Source organism: Trachypithecus francoisi, unplaced genomic scaffold, assembly GCF_009764315.1.
Source record: "Trachypithecus francoisi isolate TF-2019V2 unplaced genomic scaffold, Tfra_2.0 Lachesis_group3, whole genome shotgun sequence".
NCBI classification, from domain to species: domain Eukaryota; kingdom Metazoa; phylum Chordata; class Mammalia; order Primates; family Cercopithecidae; genus Trachypithecus; species Trachypithecus francoisi.
The window spans coordinates 137,071,539-137,090,722 of NW_022681468.1; positions in this window are offsets into that span (position 1 = coordinate 137,071,539).

A 19,184-nucleotide genomic window follows, 5' to 3' on the forward strand; every position below is an offset into this window, starting at 1 on the left:
GACTACTGACACCCCCCACCCTGGACCTTAGAGGGGCTAAAATAATGACCTTTTATTCTCATTCAGCACTTTAACATTTTTACAGTACTTTTGCAGCCATTCCTTCACTGAATGTCACAAACTAGCATCTTGCTGGCCAAATGCAGTTCGCAGACACGCTTTGTGTTGGCCCACAGATAAACACATTGATCCCTCATGAGGGACTTGCATTCATTCCTGAAATACTGTCTGCAAAGAGAAAAACCATTAAATGAAAAATATTTCCATTCAATTGAATGGGAAAAAATATGAGGCATTTCATCTCAAACCAAGATATTTAAACTGTTTTCTCAGATTATAAAAAAGTTACACCAATTGAACAATGAAAATAAATGTATAGGTAATAAACAACAACTTTAAAGTCTACAAATATAGTTTTGCACATAAAATGCAATGTGATGAAAATTGATGGTACTCATTTTTTTCTTCTTTCTGTGTCATTTTCTTCATCAATTTTTCAACCTTTTGGGGACACATGGTTATTTTTGCACTCAAACGACACTTGAAAATAAAGTTATAACACAGAAGAACACCCTCAGGGCAAAATAAAAGCTAAACAAGACAGTGTCTCAAAATGTGGAGATAGCACACACATGCAATTGCAGACAGTCATGAGAAGCTACTACCTCTTCATCTCTGGTACTTGACATTCATAAACAAGCAAAACATTTGAGTTTATCCAAACATAGCACGCAATTCAAATTCTCTCTTTATAATATTTCTGACTGAAACTGCTGTTGGATACATGGGTATTTTTTTGCCTAAAACCATAATGTAACAATATCCCTTCTTTTAACACATTTATGTAGTGTGCGTAAAGGTGCAAAAAAGTCATTTACACACTCACCAAAAAAGGGAGGTGGCCAAAAGGTGGTAGAACTTTTCAAAAGCCATTAGAACAGGAAGGCTTCAACTGATCAATGGTTATGAAAGTCTGTACTATAAAATCGGAATCAGTTGGAAACGTTTAGAAATAAAGAATATCACAAAGAAATATAAAAGTGTGGCTTCTCTTAAGAAAGTGGACAATCTGACTACCCTGGTCTCAACGTTCTAATACAGCAGCAAACAGTTGGAGGAGTGGCTGCCCATCCACAGGGCCATGCACACCCCAAGACAACACAGTCCCCACCTGACCCTCTTCACTCGGTTCTATTTCTTATCTGGCCCTTGTAGACATCTTTAGTCTGGGGCCCTATTTCTGTTGGCTGTTCATTGCAATGCTCCTACATGTGCAAGCTGCCTTCCCATACAACCTGCTTTCCACAGAAAGATTCAGGCTACACTAACAGTGAGCTCCTCCAGAATAGATGCCTTCCAGAGCACCATGTCTGAGACAAAACTGGGCAATTTTGAGGCATCTGTGACCACAGGGATACTGTCTGAGCCCGATGAATGTGGAAGGTTTGGAGTATAAAAGCTCTAATTGGTCCTCTGGTTTTGTCATCACTTCCTATCTTCTACTAGGAATATTTTTGTGCATGCCTTCTCGTCTGTTAAACTCTATGTTTCTTTCATATTTATCCCCCTACACACACACACACACACACACACCACACACACACACACACAGAGCGAGAGAGAGCGCGCGCGCATGCGCGTGCTCGCGCAAGACGGAGAGAGAGAGAGAAAGCACCTCCTACTACAGTGATATCATAGGTTCCAAGTTCGTGTAGGATAATCCTTTTTTTATTTTACTTTACTTTAAGTTCTGGGATACATGTGCAGAATGCGCAGCTTTTGTTACGTAGGCATACATGTGCCGTGGTGGTTTGCTGCACCTATCAATCACTCCGCCATCTAGGCTTTAAGCCCCACATGCATAGGTATTTGTCCTAATGCTCTCCCTTCCCTTCCCCCACCCCCCAACAGTCCCCGGTATGTGATGTTGCCCTCCCTGTGTCCATGTGTTCTCATTGTTAAACTCCCAATTATAAGTGAGAACATGCAGTGTTTGGTTTTCTGTTCCTGTGTTAATTGCTGAAAATGATGGCTTCCAGCTTCATCCATGTCCCTGCAAAGGACACGAACTTATTCTTCTTCATGGCTGCCTAGTATTCCATGGTGTATATGTACCACATTTTCTTTATCCAGTTGGATAATCCTATTATTAACCCCACCTCCCCGGTTCCCTCCAGGGAAAGCTATGACACAAACAGTAGCTAAATGGAAAAGAGTACTCAAAGTCGGGATAAACTGTGCACCCCCAACTTAAGTTACTGCCTGTCAACTAGGGATGTCAGGACTGCAGAGAGGCTCACAGAGGCAAAGCCTATACCTAAGTGCTTCCTGCAGGGGAGCAGGAAGTAGTAAAGAATAGATGAAGCTTAGATTTCTGCCTCTGTAGCACAGTAACTCCCTCCTCCAGAGAAAATATGGCTCAATACAAACCCTAGACTTGGATCAATGATCTTATTAGCTATTTCTTCCTGGGGCAGAAACTAGAAAGTAGATACCAGATGAGTGTAAATATCCCCTCCCCATTGTAGAAACCCAATAAACTTGGCTAATATTTCCTTGGGCGCCCAGGCATTATTATTCTCATTTTACTAGAGAAACTGAGGCCCCAAGATGTCATATAATACGTTCAAACTTGGAAACATAGAACTGGACTAATAATCTAGCTATTTTTATTTGAATTCTTCATCCAGAGCATAGCATTGCTAAGTGGTATCACTGGATAAAATCTTTCCAAGAGATTTGGACTACCTGACTAAAAGTTCCTGGAGGTTATATTTGGAGTACCTAAAACAGCTATAACTGTTATTCTTTTCAGCCCTGTTTGGCCTCCCCTAAGTCCTACACTCCCCATGTTTGTGGGGTACAATGTTTCTGAAAGAGAGCATCTGGAATCATCACTCAGTAACTGCAAATAGCTCTCAACTTTGCACACTGGATTCACTTGGGAAGCTTTGACAGATACTAGTGCCATGGTCCCAGCCCCAGAAATCCCAGGCATCAGGAGTTTTAAAAGTTCCCAACATGATTCTATGTGGATCCAGCTTTGAGAACCACAGTTGTAAACTCTCCCTTAGACTGTCTTGGCTTTTTGCTGAGAAAATCTTGGCTTTCCTGGGGGCCAGGAACCTAATGTCTCTTTCCTACCACCTAGGTTACACAGGCAGGTTGGAGCTAAGTCCTGTTCCCAACGTTCAATCTTCACTTTCCAAGCCAAGGGCTCTATTAGCAATAATAGTAATTACTACTTAGTGAGCACTTACTTTGTGCTGGCTTGTCTGCTAAATGGTTTGTGCATTATGCATTACCTCATTTAAACCTCAGCACCACCCTGTGAGACAGGTGCTATTATTTTTCCCCACTTCCCAGACGAAGGCTCAGAGAGTTTGTGTAACTTAGCCAGGATCACCTTGCTCCTAAAGGGCCGATAGGAATCAACCGTGGCCTGACTCTAAAGCGAGGACTCTTAAAGCATCATGCTGTACTGACCAATCTAGAACTTTCAAGCAGCCCTTGCATATTTTATTTCTGTGAAACAGATAATGTAATTTCAATGACACTAGCAAAACTAGAGTTATGTTGACTAGTGGTTAAGAGCAAGGGCTCTGGAGCCAGTCAGGGCTGCAATCCTGGCATCATCACTCATGGTCTGGGTGACTTTGGGCAAGGCATTGACCTTCATCAATCTCAATTTACTTTCTCTTGAAGGATGCTAATAATAGTACCTAAACCATAAAGTTGCGGTGAGGAGTAAATGATATTAGCAAATTGAAGGCACATAGAACAGTACTTGGTTCACAATGTTTAATAGAGAGCACATTAAATGTTAGTTTTTGGTCATAATTTTTAGTACTATGCAATATCCAAAAAGACAGGGGCTTGGTCCTAAGGCCTTGTTTGTACAAATGAGTATATGCCTAGTTTCAACTTTTGTTCATGACACTTAGCCCATTAGGCCCCATGACATATCTGAAACATGCTGTTAAATACAGTCCTCCAATTCAATAGGTATACGGAGAATTAGGACAGTATCAAGAGAAAGAAGTTATGACAAATGTTCCCAAAGAACCTTGTTTTCTGACAGTTCAGTCATCTGCCATCAAATTTGCACATGCCCTGCAGCATGAAAAAGCATCAGTTCAAAGAAGCTAATTCTATTCTCTTGCTAAAATACAGAGTTGAGTACTAAGATAAACTTTCTTTGCAGGAATTTATAATTCAAGCCAGACCAAACCACCAAACAAGTCTCAACAAAGAGTTTCGATACCTAAGAGAATAAAAGAAGATGGTATCACGACTTTATAATAATAAGGAGTAAAGATATTTCCTGGAAGAGGAAAGGAGGGTAAAGGGCTATGTGAAATTCCAAGGATCTGGGCAGTCTTTCTAGAAGACATATAACACAGCATATTGATATGAGCAAGTAGGCACTTCATAAATGTTTTATTATCATAATAATTAGAAATCAGAACTACTCACTTTAGTTTGATCTTCTGAATGATTGTTTTGAGGGCCTTTCTTCAAAGGCTTTCCTATTATAATCTTACCTCTGAGTATAATTTCACCTCTGGAAAGAAACTAGGCAAGGAAAAGAAGATGTCCTGAGTGAGTATCTTTAGTGCATTCAAGAGCCCACAAATTCTACCTGGAGTGCTCTGACCTGATGCATCCAAATGGGGTGTTGGAGTAGGCTTTGCTCCCTGTGGTCTGTCAGTCGTACTCCCAGTTTGCTGCTTAATCGACCCATGCATGTAGGCAGGTGTCTGAGTGTGAAAATACTTTGCATTTTAGAGAAAAGAAAAAAGACAAGAGGTCTTTGCAATGTGTCTGATCCAATTATACGAGCCCACAGAAAAGCACACAAAGGTTTGGAGGAGCCCACAGTGAGAGAAGAGTCCAGAATAACTTTATTGGTGGTCTTGAAGAGCTGGGCTAATACACTTCAATGAGCCATTAAAGGAGGAAGGGGAAAGAGAGAGGGTGATAAATATGCATCTTCATTCAAACGTACTCATCAACAAAGCCTGCCTTTTCCATATGGACAACTACTACTGTTAGTTTTTAAGTAGTGGTAAGAGCTGCTGAAGCACATAGGACCCTTACCTGGAGCACCATTAACAAAAACTCTTAACCAGAGGTGGGCAACGGCCTCTGACCACACATTTATCTTTTCAGCTAAATGCATATGCTCAGGAAGCAATTCTGTCCAAGGGAGATCTTCAAAAAACAAATATATACATTCTGCTCTTAAGCTGAACACAGGATATGAGATGTTCAAGATGTTCATCTACAGGGCAAAGCCCACACACAAAACAACAGCCCGCTTCAGAGTAGCAGGCCTCTCTGAAAATCTATGGGCAGAACCTATTTAACCATGAAGAAATATTTTATTCAGGATGCAAATAACAACAACAAATGTAATATTACACCACTTTTGCTGCATTGAAAAATCAGCAAGTTCTTTTAATGAAGTGCATTCCTATTTGTAAGGTATTCAATAGCTGACTTTTAATTAAATAAACAAGAATTGTACAAAGTTAGGATTTGACTTCTCAGTCATTTATCTTTATTTTTAGGCATTTGGGATTATCAAGGAAGAGGCATTGTTTCTCCTCTGTTCCTCCTCTTTCAACACATGACCCCAGAAGTTTATCCAAAGTCACAAGTCAAAGAATTATATGTGTGTTACTTAAAACCCTAAGACCCTTGGGAACAGCACCCAGAGTCAATAAGCCCATCAAGGAAATTCATATTAGAAAAAAAGAAGAAAACTAGAATTAAAATTAAGGACCTGTGAGTTCTGGTCTCAGATGCTTCTTTACCTTGGCTTAGTCATTTCCTCCCACGTTGGACTGAGTTCTCCTCCAGTACTTCATACAAGTGGGACAATGATAGGAGCTAAAAGGAATATTGAGGTGGAGGAAAATGCAGCAGGTTGTAACAAAGCTGCAAAGTGGTATGGAAGAATAGAAGAAGTGATGAATTCTGATTTGAGAATAGCAAGGGCCCCGGAAGATCTCAACTTCCGTGATTTGGTGTCCAGGGTCATCAAAGAAATGGAACATTCTTTTCTAGCTATTATAGAAGGTCTCTTTAAATCTGTCCAAAATATTGGAACTACCTCATTAAAAGTGCCTGGAGGTTATATTTGGAACCAATCGTGATTTCATGGTCCTGAGTCTAAGTCTTGATTAGATCATCGATTTTTTTCACTCTTGATGGGCCCCCATTTCCTATTCAGAATCCAGTTTCAAACTCAAAGGTACAACCTCAGAAGCTGGACTTCTAAAAAGGAAGATAATATCATCCCTTGCAAGCTTGCCTCACCACTGTACCCAGAATCAACTCCACAATGCCTCTGGCACTTCCACGTCTTTTTAACACAGCCCAGGTCATAAGATGTGTTCAGTCATCTAAGAGGGAAACACACCATGGGACCTCAGTAGACCATTGGATCCCAACCATATTTACGCACGTTCTAACACACACTGAATGTGCACTATGTATAAAACACTATAAAGAAGAACGTTAGAAACTATGCCTTTTCTCAAGGAGGTCTTGATCCACTAGGGAAGAGATTAACCTGAAGCTGAAATGTCTTATGATGGAGACACGAAATGTTATCAGAGCTCAAAGATTATGGTTCCATGTGGAAGTACTAAGAATACCTCCAAGAAGCTACATTCTCATGGGAATCCCTGGGTCTCTCTACATACCCAACCACTCAGCCTACTTTGAACCCTATTGGCCTGACCTGTAGGGCCAAGCTACTGCTTGGCCTTAGACAACCCTAACAGGTAACACCTGCCTTGGTCATCACCCAAGAGTCTGTTGAAGATTTTAACTTGTCACATAGTTAAATTACTGGCAGGCCTTGAGGAGGGGCCAGTCCTACTATCTTCATTCAGATAACCAACTTGAAATGCTGGGAAAAGCTTTCAAGAGGAGGAGGTTTTTGACCTAGCTCTTGAAAAACATTTAATTTTAATTACTGTTTGTAGATCTCTGTTGGAGGCCAGAGAAAAGGAGAGAGAAAGTGCATTCTCTGCAAAAAGAAGCAGTAAGAACAAAGGCACAAATGTGGTGCATGTATTCTCTCAGGTATACAAATGGACAGAGGTTAACCTTATGTCAGTTAACCTTATTGCAGAGGTGGATACAGCAAGTTTCATGAGGCTCAAAAAACCTCTTTGCCAAATGAGGATACTCATGGATCCTAAGTTCCTACCACAGTACTAGACTCATATAATAAGTAAATGAAACAAAAACTCATGGATTAATTTAATTACCTCAGCGATCGGTATATATCATCCCAATGTTGGGTCATAAAGTACTGGAGACTCACAGTTTGCTAAAACAAATTTGAACGATAGGACTTTTGACTACTTATGTAAAGTATACTGATTCAGCTACCCTTTAATAATATCCCCCTGTTTTCATATGGAGACCAAATTTAACTGATGGATGACAGTATAATGAACTCAACAAAGTACTGGAAACTAGGTTTATATAAATATCAAGGCTAGACTCTTGAGAGGTTTTAGGGATGGGAGTAAAAGGGACAATGAGAATGCCTGCACCTACTCATCAGTGATCCCTTTGTAATGATGCCAGAGAAGGCTCATTGTGTCTGACCCCAAACTCTAGCTCAGTCTATCTGGATAAGCTAGTGAGGTGTGGGTGCACTGTAGCTGCCAGAGTCTTCCCACCCTCTCTTCCAAAGGATCCTCAACAGCTTTTACAGTCACTTAATGAGCCACGTGGCCTGACAGCTGTGGAAGCCACCAGCAAAGAACTGAGCAACCATCTACTACAACCAAACAGGGAATGAGAAGACAGGACAGAATTTGGGCAATTCCTTCCCATCTACAGCTCCATCAGATATGAATGGCAGAGAGTTGAAGTAACTTTCTCTTCAGAAACCTGCTTCTATCCAGCTTTTGTTTCCACTCCTTCCAGGCCATCCTGAGACTTCAAGTCCTCTGCATCAACCACCCATCTTGGTATGTAGTGTATAGGAAAATAGTCAGCAGTGACAATTTTTTGCTGATACTTTGTACCAGAATGACCAAAAAACGTACAAAAACTTATAATAAAAAAGAAGGTAAATCATTCATCTTCTGCAGATGCTGCTGGTGTGTGAAGACTAAGGCTAAGCTGACATTCAACTTTGCTTTCAGTGACATCCACCTCTAAAAACGACTGCACAGAGGGCTTAACTCAACAATAACTATGCATCAGTCTACTCAATGGCCACTCATTCATATTCAGAGGGGAGCCCAGGTCAAGAGGAAGGCAGAGTGCATGCCAACATCTGCACTTCCTAATGCTGCACTCTGTCACAGATGTACCCTTTTATGAATGTTAAACTTAGGCTCTGATATAGTTTGGATGTTTGTCCCCTCCAGATCTCATGTTTATTTTTTAGAGACAGGGTCTTGCTCTCTCACCCAGACTTCAGTGCAGTGTTACAATCATTGCTCACTGTAACCTTGAACTTTCAGGCTCCAGCAATCCTCTTGTCTCAATTCTGAGTAGCTGGAGCTACAGGCATGTGCCACCATGCCTGGGTAATTTTTTTATTTTATTTTTAGTTTTAGAGACAAGGTTTTGCTATGTTGCCCAGGCTGGTCTCAAACTCCTGGCCTCAAGCAATCCTTCCACCTCAGTCTCCCAGAGTTCTGAAATGACAGGCATGAGCCACTGTGCCTGGCTGCATTTTATCTCTTACACTTCTTCCTCAAGGTTGTTGTTCAGGGATGAGCAAAAAGAGCCACTTTTCAGATTCTTGGCTGAGGCCATTGTTGCCAACAGACAATTGCCACCTTCCTACATTTCTCCAGTTGCCTAGGCAACAAGTGGTCCTACCTCTTCAGAAACATCCTAAATTATACTAGGTGCTACTCAGTGCACTTGTAAGGCATGGACCCCATCCCAAGCAAATTTCTTGAAAGGAGGAAATATAAGAAAGAATGCTAAAATTGGAAAAGTTTTCTGGTTCTAACTCTGCCACCAACTCGTTCTGCATCCTTGGGAAAGTTCTAGTGTCCTCATCTGAAAATAAGATGATCATGTCCATCTATCCATTCATTCATTCCACTACATTTTAAAAAGCATGTTTCACAGTCTAAGCCCCTGTCCAAAGTACTGATAATTAAAAAGATGAATACAATTTGGTCACTGTTCTCAACGGACTTCCAATAAATTGAGACAAATGGCTCTGATAATCACATATAATATGATGTGATGATTGCAATAAAGAAAGAGAACAAAAACTGCGGGGAACACAGAAGAGGAAACCTCACCTAAGTATCTTTGCAGCTCCAGTACTCCATGACCCATGAATCTACTTTGGGGTGTCTGTCACTCAATGGTCTTAGAAAAGGCTTCTCCTAGGTGAGTGACAATGCCTCAACTTTGGCTCATTGAAGTCAGTTCTTCAATAGAAGTGCTAACTTCACTTCTTACCAGCCAATAGGGAAGAGTCATCAAGAACGTTGGGCTCTTCTGCTAAATGTAGAAAAGCCAACACTAATCTCAATTTTATATATATTTGAAAAATTATCTTCTAAAACTTGGTGAAGTGCTTCAAGGTGCCTGGAACAGCCAGGATAGGCCGTCCTGGGGGCATGTTGACCTTGGCTTAACAGTCCAAGGAGATGACAACACCTTTAGAGTGTAAAGAGGTTGAGCTGGCACCACTGGCTTCTCCACCAGGTTGGCACCAGTCCCTAGAACCATACCTTGAAACTTCATTCATTTGCCCTCTAACTGATAATAGGCCTAACTTGAATCACAGAGGGACTCTGACCGAGATAGCTTTCTCCGTTCACCCAAAGATATATTCCTTAAAAATATGTATCTCTGCAGTAGTCAGTATATGCTCATCTCTACGCCAGGTGCTTAAGAATGCCGCTGTCCCTCAGAAAGCCAGTTACACTTAAACCAATCTCAGTTTCATGCCTCCTGGCGTCCTGAGCTCTCCCTGTGGCCTTCTGGAGTTCCCAAGCCTTTTTGCCAAGCATCACTCTGCCTCCATGCACCAGCAGCACGCACTTCCTCAGTTCTTACTTTGTGTCAATTTCACTGCCAATCTCAGCCCAGAAATAAGTTTTCACAAAGCCAGTGTATGCATACGCACACAATTCACTCAAAGCCAAGCATTTAGTGAGTTCCTCTTACTGGAGATTTTGGGGTGGGGTCAGAGGAAGAGGTCACATCAGAGAACTTACAGCCTACCAGCCAGTCTCTCATGGCCTCCACTCCCTTCCATTCTCTTACTCCGTTATCTTCCTAGAGCAACAAACAACCTATTCCTCTCTTCTCATGCGGAACAGATGAGCTGCCTTCAGCAGGCTCCTGGAGGTCTCCTCTTTACCCCAAGCACCCATCAGAGTTTCCTCCTCAACGCTTTCTTTTCCTTTTATAATCAAGAATGATATAATGAACACTGGGGAATTAGGGGGAAGAGTGGGAGGGGGCGAGGGATGAAAGACTACAAATATGGTGCAGTGTATACCAAAATCTCATAAATCACCCCACTGAAGAATGTACTCATGTAACCAAATACCACCTGTATGCCAATAACGTATGGAAAAATTAAAATTTTTAAAAAATTAAAAAACACAATAAACAACCACTTCATACCCCCCCAAAAAAAATCAAATAAAAAAAAAAGAAAATCTGTAAAGCCCCTCATCCCGAGTCCTTGAAGAGATTTACCAACAACTCTTTGTTAACATTAAAGGAAAGTCACATTTCTTACATTTGTATGGATTTCATAGGTAGCAATTAAACACACACATAGCTTAGAGGCTAAGAATGCAGTTTATAAGCCTGTGTAGCATAAGCCTAAAGTCTGTCCCTTAAAGATTAAATTTGGAGTAATTTCCAGTATAGTCACTGAGTGTTCTCCATTGTTGGTGTGCTAGCTCTAATACAAGAGTGGCCAGTTTAACATGGGCCAGGGATGTGGCTAAAGGCATCTGGATCATAGCAAGGCCAAGGTCAGCCTGAGACATCAAGACACATAAGCAGAAGAACAAAGACAAGTTCTCTGGATGTTCATGTCTAGAAATCCCACTGATACTCTGGTGAGGTGGTCTGAGCGTTAATACCAAGTGCACACCAAGGTTCTACCCATATCTGTATGTGCATGTAGAGCTGAAGCCCTCTCAGCATTACAGTAACCCCACAGTTGATTAACTATTTGAAAGAGTTGGTTAGAAATGAAATAAAAATAGTAATAGAGTTATACCTTAAACTTTGCTATTTCATCTTGAAACATACACAACCATATATTCATTTGTTAATCTTTTGATGTAAATAAAGTCAAGGCCTAAGTGTGGGTCCTCTAATTGGGATTCTGTAAAGTCTTGTTTATGTATACAAGGCCCACATAATGCCTCAACAAATCTGAGTTTCCATTTCTTTAAAGCAGAATGAAAACTTAAAAGTACTGACAAGGCATCTAATTTGTAGACTTTTATAGCTTTTCCCAATTATTTACAGTCATCTCATCCATATCTTATATAATAGCAAAAATTCTAGAGACTTGATTTTATCCAGCCTTTTCAGAGAATTCAAATTAGTTTTAGCAGAACCAATTTTCTTTCATTTTTAAATTCATGTTTCCTCAATTTATGTAATATTTAATTAAATTATATAATTACAATAGCAAGTACAAGTGTCATAAACAGCTTGGGAACAAACCCAACTGGTTTTGTAAGCATCAATTCACCTGGTACACATGCCCTGGGTGCCAGAAAGTAGCCTCCTGACTGTGGGTGTTCAATGGCCTTGAGCCCAGTCAGTATGTTTTTTAGACGGAATGGAGAAGTAGGTTAAATGGAAGTTGGATAAGAGAGGTTCCATGGTATATGCATGTGCATGTCCACATATATTAGAAATCAGAATAATCCCTTCTTGTCAAATGGTCTACCTCTTCCTTATCCTTTCAACTCAGAAAGTATGCCTTCTTACTCCCTTCTTTGCTGAACTTCATGCATAAAGAGGAAAAAGTCATAGGATAGTCCAGTATCACTTTGCTGCAACTCCTAAATCTTTGGCTAAGTAAAATAGTGAGGTGAGAAATTCAGTTGGAATAGTTTAGATATTGAAGAAGCAGGTGGGGCTTTCAGCTTAGTGGAGCAGGGGTCTCTATCACAACGCTCTCCTGCCTCAAAATATCACTTCCACAAGTACTGAAAACATTTACATCCACATTTATTGACTGAGGCTTATTGGGAGACAATAAGGGCTAATTTGCTCTACGTAATAAAGTAATTGAGTTTTTCCTTTCCAATTTGTCTGGAGCATCCCAAGAGACAGGGGGATGGAGGGCCCTGGACCTCGGAAAAGAGGAGCAAGGACACGAGTGGCCTGAATGGAAAATTGTCTAGCAGTAGGCAGGGGCTAAAAGAAAAAATGGCCAAAGAAAAGTTCCTGGTATGAAGAAGACTGGAGAATTCCAGGTCAGTAATGCTGGCCATATTTACTTAATGCTTATACTTGTCCATGCAGCGATGCCCCTCTCCTTAGAGTCCTCAAAACCATCAGTCCAAGTCTCTGATATGTAATATCTTCCATGATAGTGCTTTTGGCAACGGCACTTTTATTGCCAGGTAGAGCAATGTGGGCCTAACAGAAGACAGAAGCTTCAGGATGCAAAACACTGAGTGGGGACGGAGAGACAAGCAGAGGCAGGAGTTGAAGCAAAAGGTGACAGGAGTCCTTTGGAAGATCCACAGAAACATGAAGCTCTGTTTATAACACCATAAGCAGGCTGTGCCATCGAGAAGTTTTCAGTCTTATCAAAGGAAATAGTATGTGTACCCATGAAACATTAACATAAGCAAAGAAGGTATCATGGACTATTGTGAATGGCAAGTCATTTGTGTAGTAGAAGTTACACACCAAGCAGACTGCAGTGCTGACTAAAAAGTATTTCATGGGTTAGAAAAGAGAGGACATGCTTTAATCTCATGATATCTGATATGGTTTAGCTGTATCTCCACCCAAATCTCATCTTGGTTTATAGCTTCTATAATTCCCATGTGTTGTGGGAGGCGCCCAGTGGGAGACAATTGAATCATGGGGCAGTTTTCCCCATACTGTTCTGGTGGTAGTAAATAAGTCTCACGAGATCTGATGGTTTTATAAGGGGAAACCCCTTTTGCTTGGTTCTCATTCTCTTTCTTGCCTGCCACCTTGTAAGATGTTCCTTTTGCCTTCCACCATGATTTTGAGGCTTCCCCAGCCATGTGAAACTGTGAGTCCATTAAACCTCTTTTTCTTTGCAAGTTATCCAGTCTTTGGTACGTCTTTATCAGAAGGGTGAAAATGAACTAATACAATATCCTTATCAGAAACCACTGTTTACATTCAAAAGAGAACACAAGCACCGCAAAAGCAGGATACTTCCTCAGACCTTGCCCCCATCACTGTTCTCTCTATGAGACACATGATGTGCATGGGTAATCTCCACTGTCGCAAATTGGGACATATTTTTGCATTGATTTTTGCTCTAAAAGTTTAATTTACCAGTATTTGAAATGGACTTCCATAAAGAAACGGAACCTTTCTACGCCAATAGGCAAATGTTCCACTAGGCGTGGATGTGGAAACTCCATTTCCCTGGGCCCAGGCGGCGCGTGGTCATTACTCATGTTCCTCAGATCCTCTGATGCATGTACTGACAGGGAGCACAGCTTCCTTTGTCACTGTCCACTCTCCCTGCAGTGGCCCACGGTGGCCCTTTCCATGGTGCTATGGCTGCAGTGCCCAGCAGGGCAGAGAAACACATAAAATGGATATACACAGAGCTCAACTGGGCCCAAGTCAGTCTGGTTCAGAGAATCCCTGAAAGATAAGTGAAAATATCTGTGGAATCAAAGAGTTCCCAAGCGTCACAGATTTCTAAAGAGAAAATTTAACATTCTATTCTGCACAAGTGTACTGACAGAATAAAAGGAGAGCTAGAATCAAAGGAAGTTTCCAGTATGGGTCCTTGGGTAAGCCTGGCCACTCCATCGTTGTCATACACTTCAAGTAATTATTGCTTGCTGCATGAAAGGAAAATGGTTTCCTCAAACCATTTTTCCCCCACCCATCTGCTGTCAGAAAGGTCATCATGATGGAAGATCTGTCTACAGAATTGCACAGGGCAAAACAAAACACACCACTGCTGCCAAAAGGTAATAATGCCTCCACGTAACAGAATATGAAGTCCCTGTTTTCCATCCCAGGAGTATGCATTAGGTTATTACACACATGTTTGTAAGAAGGAATGCGAGATAAACTATGCGGACTCATACCGTGTCCTTCATGTACACCCACACATTTGGTTTTAAATGGAAAAATCTTAAAAGTCCTGTTTTAGCCCCTATTTCCCTACCTCCTTCATAACCCTGGTTTTAAATTTTACCTTCAACATGCTGTGTTTATCATTCTTAAAAGGTAGGGGATATAGAGCTGGCAATAACACTAAGTCATTTGGAGCATGCATTATAAGTTACAGAGAAAACACAGGTTCTGGTTTATTATGCTGAAGCTGTAAAGCCATGAATACAAAATATGGCTAGCAGTCACCTTGCTTTATTCTTCTTTTAACAACTTACTAACAGTGTGTAAATATAAAAGCAAACTTTGATTTTTCCATCAGAGTTCTCTGAAACGGACACTGGAGCGCATTTAACATTGTGACCAGAAATATTGAAATTTGACAGCTGAGAGGTGAAAGGTCTCAAATTTATACATTGAGGTGTTTGTTCCTGTCATCGTCCCAGCAGCTTGCTCAGAATAACCCCTTTTGCTTACTGAACCTTTGAGAAACAGAGAACATTAAGTAATACATCTTGGCAGACACCCTGGGATTCTACTCCCACCAGGAAGGAAGTCATCCTTAAGCATCACTAAAAGAATTCTGTGGCTGTTAAAAAGAGATCCGTGCAACCCGGGTGTTTAACTATATTGTGCAGAAAAATTTCTTGTTTGGGCCCCCACTCCAAAAACGTCAGCCTGTAATTCTGGACTTTGTGCTTGGTTTTACACAAACCTGTCATCTGACACTGCCTTCTACCAAAACTTTATTTGCTGATAACACGGAAAATGGCCACTTGAGCTCTTCCTGGAAAAAATGGGAATACTACCTCACTCTGGCAAAATTTCTCTTCAGCACACACACTCCCTTCGTTTCACTGCCCATTTCAGTACTTCCCCTCCCGTCTGGCAACTCCCCACCCCTCTCCCACTCCCCAGGTACCCAGACTGCCCTGTCCTCCCCCGGCCTGTTCAAACTAGCAGCCAGTCAGAATCCACAGTGGATTTTGAGAAGATATGGGGCCACCTCAAAGCCTGGACTCTTTAAATGTATACATCTAATAGCTAATTTGAAAATTCCATTTTCTCAAATAAGACAGTGGTAAACTATAACAAGAGTTAATTCTAAAGGAACAAGGAGGCAATTGTCATCATCATATCTCACATATATGATGTACTTATCTGGTCTTATGTAAAATGGAGTACGTGGATTAATTTATTTAATCTTCATAACAACTCCATTAGGCCTATGCCATTTTATCCTCTCTCCCTTTTTTAACAACAAAATGACAAAGATTTTTTTAAGCTGCCTTAAGATAAAGTTTCTGGGTCATCTCTTAGGCTCACCCACCAGGGATATGATTGGTTTCCACAGCAAACGGTACACTTTCTAAATGTCATAAATTTTTTAGATTACTTGCAAATCATCGAAGCTTAGAATAGTAAATCCTGGAATACCAGGGGTTTGCCTCAAACCCATTCTTAATAAAAGTATACTTCACCGATAGGTTAATGTGTTACCCCTCCCAGGGATATTTTTCATCTAACGCTATCTTAAACCAGGGGGATTCATCGTCAAAGACTGAACGTCAGGCAGCACCTTTCTGCAAGAAAAGAGAAATACTTTTGTGGCTTTTCGAATTATGTTATATCAAATAACCACTTCTCTTTGTACAAGGCCCTACCTGGTTGAAGTAAAACAAAACAAGCAAGCCAGACTGAATACTTACACCTGCTTCCAGGATTTTTTAGAAGGAAAGGACATGAAAATCATAATTGAACATTAAGAAAATGAAACACACTTATTTTTAATGCATAGATGCTACTTAAGAGTTGTCCCATTAATGCTGTGAGGGCAAGAAAAACTTCAAACATTCCCTGCAGCTAGTGGCTCTCAAACTAGAGCTTGCATTGCAATGACCTGGAGCGACTGTTCAAACACAGGTTGCTGGGCCCTAAATCAGAGTTACTGATTTTGCTTTTCTAGCAAGTTCCCAAGTAACGCTGATGCTGCTGATCTAGAGACCACACTTTGAGAACCACTGCTTCTTGTTAGGTCATGGAAAGAATGCTCTGGTTTCCCTAGGTGTTTGAGGATTGGTGAGGGAGCTACCTGAGGTTTATTTCTAGCAGTGATTCTTCTAGTAGCTCAAGGTGAGGCTTCAGCTGAGATTTGTAGGATGGGTGGGAGTCAACATAGCCAAGAGGACTTGAGAAGAGCTGCCAACCAGTGAAAGATCAGAGTGACTGGCACTGCAGACTCAAACCAGGCAAGCCTCAGCTGGACGGCTAAGCTGGATCTCCCTCAGGGAGGTAGGCAGTCAGATAAGCACCAGGACAGGGAGAGTATTCTGCTGCTCAGAAACACGACCTCCAAAACAGTACTCAAGGCTGGACAGAGGGCAATGCCCACGGGCACATGTGCACACACACACACGCATGCATCCACCTCAGGAACTGCACCAGAGGAGGTAGATGGAAATGTTCCCTTGGGTGAGCGAAAACCCAGGTTGGTCAATTTATTGCCCTCCAAAGAAACTGAAATTGACATGAACTCCCCCAAACCTAAGCAGAAGCATAAGGTGAAAGGAAAATAAAATGCTACAAATTAGGTATTTTATGTGTCTGCCATGAAACACCTGCATAAAAGAGAAAAGGGAAGAAAATCTATTTTACACCTCAAATCTAAAGATTTTACATTCCTTTCAAGTTTTTATATTAGGATCTAGAGTCAGAATTTTATATATGTTGCCCACTCTTTACAGCTCTCTGATAGAACAAATGCAAGGGGAAAAAACAGGATAGATGAGTTGCCACCTTGCCCCTTCCTCATATTTTGTGAAAATTATCTTTTCTAAGACTTACAAAAGCCTCAATCTCTGCATGAGTTATTAGGGAGGCTTTAGAAGCCACAGCTTTTGTGGGCCTTTCAGCATGGCATTCGGGCTCAAGGATTTTTTAGCTCATCCACAGGTACCGGATTTATGACTGCTCATGGCCAGAAAAGCATGGCTGTGCTACGTGAAGTTTAGAATGATCTTGGATGACTCTTTCACCTCCATCGTGTCCTCTAAATGTTGAAGAATAGTGCATGAATACTTTCAGCAGTCATAAAAGTTATTTCCTAGTTCCCATCTAAGAACAACAAGCTAATAAGATAATTGACGCCTTAACATCAGCTGTCCCCTATTCGTGGAATGACAGCCCATCTGTCAGGTCCCTTCCCAAAAAGGCACACTGTCTGTTGATGCTCACACATCACAGCTTCTTTGGGCAGCACATTTTTCCTCAAGCCTTAAAACCTGTTATTAAGGCAGACGTCACCACCATTTAAGTGACTTGCAAGCAAGCCTCTTGCTAATGAATATTAAACCCTGTGGGTCAGTGAGGTCCTCCTGCTTTCCCCACAGATAGGGTAAGACAAGATGCCATTTTTTCCTTTGGCGACCTAATAAATCTCTAACTGCTGATTTGTTTCCGTTTTCAATCTAGAATAAACAAAAAGGCTTACAGCCTCCTTCCATGGTCGCCTGAGCTCACCAACCACCATGCAAAGGCAGCAATTTTTCATTATTGATAAAATGTAATGTCATAATGTCACGGCCTTTCAGGTCATCATCTTTGTAAGTCAGCAATGACATTATCACATTTTACAATGATAACAAATGGCCATAATGTTTGCATGTTATTTTCATTGGCTCCTCCAGAATTCTAATTCAACACCGTCAACAGAAGGAACCAACAGCAACTTCAAAGGTTTACCTCCTTAGATCTGCTCAAGGCTAATAGTAAAATTTGCATGAATCAAAGCTAATTAAAACCATAAGGGCCATTTCCCCCCATTGACTAAATGCCTCACTTTTAGAAAGAAATTTTGCAGAATGTATTTTTACTGTTGGATTTTGGCACATAAATGCATTAAATATATCTACTTGCTATTCATTCGTGAACTCTCACTAACCCCTTTCTGTCCCATTCATGCCTGTGCTTCTCTAATCTGTCTAGTGATTTTTGAGTGCTGCATTCTGCCAGTTCCTTGATAATCATAGAACACTAATTGGTCTAAATGATAAGAATCATTCATGGGGCACTTATTTCCACATATTAGCCTTCTGACTCCCCTTCTTGCTGAACAAGTAGAAATATATATATTTCATTGTTTAACCCCAGAACTCAAACAGGCATTCTTCAGAAAGCAATTTTTTTGGTTCCTCAACAATACAGAGTAACAGAGAAATAAAGTCAAGTCAGAATAAATTCATACTCTAGTCCTAAATACACTCCTAAAATAGACTTCAGAGACTTCAGGAAATGTTCTACAACCTGTAGCTCTTCACAAAGAAAGAAAAGGAGCAAGACTCCATCTAAAAAGGAAAGAAAGAAAGAAAGAAAGAAAGAGAGAGAGAGAGAGAGAGAGAGAGAAAGAAAGAAAGAAGAAAGAAAGAAAGAAGAAAAGAAAAGAGAAAAGAAAGAAAGAAAAGGAGAGGGAGAGAAGGAAGGAAATTATCATTTGCTGAGCTCTGCATTGGTGTATCTCATCTAATCTTCAATGATACCTGAAAGTCAAGGAGAGTAGGCAGCTGATGGGTCACAAAAGCAGTGATCAAACTTCACAGTTGTAACTTCAAAGCTCATGAATGTTCCATTGCACAAAACTCCTAAATTAGGCATTCCACTACTATAGAAGGAAGAATCAGATCTTCTGATCAGCATCAAAAAAAAAAGCATATATTTAGAAAAACAACAGATATGAGTAGATTTCAGATGCAGAAAATATTTATCTTGCCATTAATACATCCAGATAGACTGCTGTGATACCATATTCTCAGAGCAGGCACATCTTAATTGAGTTAATGACTTCCATTCAT